We start from the raw sequence: 3,170 nt of genomic DNA, 5'->3' as shown, positions 1-3,170 counted from the left end.
ATCTTTTTTATGGCTGAGTAATATTACATTATATATGTATATGTATATATATAGCACTTCTTCTTTATCCATTCATTATTTAATGGATATCTGGGCTCTTTCCGTAATTTGGCTGTTATCAGTAAACTAGCATGTTTAAAAAAGATTTAAGAAGGACCTCAGAGAAATCATGCCATGTCAAGAGAAAAGCGATAATGAAGAAAAGAAGAGAAATTATAAAACAAATAAAATATGGTTATCAAAATTAAAAATGTAATGATTTGTCATGTTAAATGGGGCAAGATCATACCCTCCATGATAAAGATATTTTAAAAATACATTGATCTTGTCCTCTCTCGCTGCTATAAGTGTGACCACCAGTATGAATGACACAGTAGCTATCCAGGAAGTTCATGGCCATCCTAATACATCAGCAGAAGCAGATGGTTATTGATGTTCTTCATCCCAGAAAGTCAACAGTACCTAAGACAGAAATTCAGGAAAAAATTAGCCAAAATGTACAAGACTACATCAGATGTCATCTTTGTATTTGGATTCAGAACCATTTTGGTGATGGCAAGACAACTGGCTTTGACATGTTTTATGATTCCTTTGATTATGCAAAGAAAAATGAACCCAAACATAGACTTGCAAGACAGGGTCTGTATGAGAAGAAAAAGAAGTCAAGAAAACAGCAAAAGGGATCCATGAACAGAACGAAGAAAGTCAGGGGAACTGCAAAAACCAATGTTGGTGCTGGCAAAAAGTGAGCTGGAAATTGGACAACAGAAAGAGTAAAGAATCTGCAGTGACTATCTGTGGTGATGGTGTATATTTGTCATGAGATGATTAATAAACTAAGAACTTAAAAAAATACATTGATCTCCAAAAAATGCATTGATGGACATAAAACAAAGGGACACAGAAGTTGCCTGAAAGAGTTCCTGACCAAAGTTGGGACAGTTTGAACACCAAAATGAAGTAGGTATAATACCTCAAGGCATAACATGAATATCCATGTGTTGATACTAATAAACATACATAATTGAATAAACAAATTGATGGGACAGAAGAAACAAATCTCTGATACAGAAGAATTCCAAATAATTTATGTAGATACTCTGTGCTTTGAGTGGAAGATATAAACACCCACTCTTTAATTCTGGGCTGTGCACACTGACTTCTTCCTCACAAGTACCATGTGGAAATGATCAAAGTCTAACTTTATAGTGTAGAAGTCTAACACTACTTCAGCCAGGTGATAAATATCTACAGTATAGATCATTAATAGTATGCACCCTTGATATGATGAGTTCAAAATATTACTTCACCTCTCAGGTGTTTCTCCTAAAAACCTATAACCCCAATCTAATCACGAAAAAAAAAAAAAACCACCATATACATAACCATATAAGAGCATCTTCCAGAATACCAAGCCAGTATTACTCAAGACTTTCAAGACCATCAAAAATAAGAAAAGTCAGAAATTGTCACAACTAAGAGGAGTCTATTGGAGACATGATAACATAAGGTAATATGGTATCCTGGAGGCAATCCTCCTAACCTAGATATATTTATACACGTGTCAATATTGGCCCCAAACAGACTGGCCCTCGCTGTTAGCAGCTTTCTTCATTAATGTGGGGCTTTTTAAGAAGTAGCTAAAATGCTTGCTTGTGTTCTAAAAATTAGTTTAAGTTGCATTTTTCAATTATTTTGTGTGTGTGCGCTATTTCCCTTGTCTTAATGGAGAGTAAAGAGAAAAGACCAGTATGATCAGAATGCATGTGTGAGGGAGATAAATGAAATCACAAAACTTGCAGAGTGTAAACTTTTTATTCTCTACTCTCCACAAGTTGTACTATGCTCCAGTTTGAATGGAAGGGGGAAGATCTCAAACCATCCCAATTATTAATTTAGCCACCTGTTTTTCCTCATAATTTAAGTACCCTTACTTTGAAGATAGTGAAGATATTCTCTGAGCATTTAAAATCAAAACTATACTGAAAATGGGATTAAAATGTCCTACCTAGAACATACATATTGCCTAAATTTATGCTATACAACAGGCCATGTCAAGTTAGCTCTTCTAATGTGCTATGGTTTCTCTTTCCCGTTTTCCACCCCTTACTCCTCGCAGCTCACCTCACATTCACAATTCATGCCAAATTTTGTAATATAGCGAAGTAAAGCCAAAATTTTCTAATGCAGATAACAAAATAAAAATGAATCCAAAATTCAACCAAGTGTCTTACATTAAAAAAAAATTAAACCTTTAGAAGTATGCTTCTCAATACTTAGTAATTTCAAATCATTATAAAAGAAAGTATAAATGACAAAGAGACAATAAATCCTTCATAAAATAATGTTAACATTTGCTACATGTACTTCCAGGTATGTTTGTTTTTCTGATTTTGTTCATACAACAGATACTGAAGAAACCCTTTTGCAGTGGACGATCAGCTTAATAATCACTTTTGTCTGAAAACCACCCTCTCACAGCACTGGGTGGGGACCAACATATTTGAATTACTTATCTGCTACACTGTGTGGCCAGGATTTGTGATAGGGTTGGAAACCTGCTGAAAATAAGTGTAATGATTCATGCTCTGGTGATTTGAAATTATGAGTGAGGGATTCTAGTTTCTTCTGAATATTTTTTAAATTGTAATTATTTAAATGTGGCCTGCCATATTTTACTGTATTCACACACACACACACACACACACACACACACACACACACACCTGTTCCAAACTGCTTAAAAAGGAATAAATTAGATATGGATTGGAGGGGTGGGACTCACATTAGAACCCAAGAGAAAGAAACTGAAAGAGTGGCTTTCTGAGCTCAAGACCATGTTCCCATTCCTCATTTCCCTCTTTTGGGAGATTACAATCCTTTTGTATATGAAGTTTAATAAACTCCTTACTAGAAGTTTCATTTTGTTGCTTAGAATGTGTCAAGTTTGTTTCTTTACTTGGGACAAACAAATCTGAAATGAAATACATTTTACTTTATAACTGACTTTTATCATCTTTAAAATATAAATATTGATTGTGCTAGGGAAAAGTAATCTTCAAATTTATGTATAAACTTGATCTTTTAATATATTTTTAAAAAATAACATTTCATAACAGGAAAAAAGCCTTGCAAATGTTTTCATTATACTAATATGCACAATTAAGAAA

General features: G+C 33.8%; 1 pseudogene; it reads left to right on the top strand.

The window, feature by feature from the left end:
• The first annotated feature begins 361 nt into the window (after positions 1-361).
• LOC122496084 lies at positions 362-757 on the top strand (annotated as a pseudogene).
• The last annotated feature ends 2,413 nt before the right edge of the window (positions 758-3,170 follow it).

The sequence above is a fragment of the Prionailurus bengalensis genome, chromosome F2 (assembly GCF_016509475.1).
Source record: "Prionailurus bengalensis isolate Pbe53 chromosome F2, Fcat_Pben_1.1_paternal_pri, whole genome shotgun sequence".
NCBI classification, from domain to species: domain Eukaryota; kingdom Metazoa; phylum Chordata; class Mammalia; order Carnivora; family Felidae; genus Prionailurus; species Prionailurus bengalensis.
The sequence above is the reverse complement of the archived record's forward strand: the minus strand, read 5'-3'. Positions and strand labels throughout refer to the sequence as shown.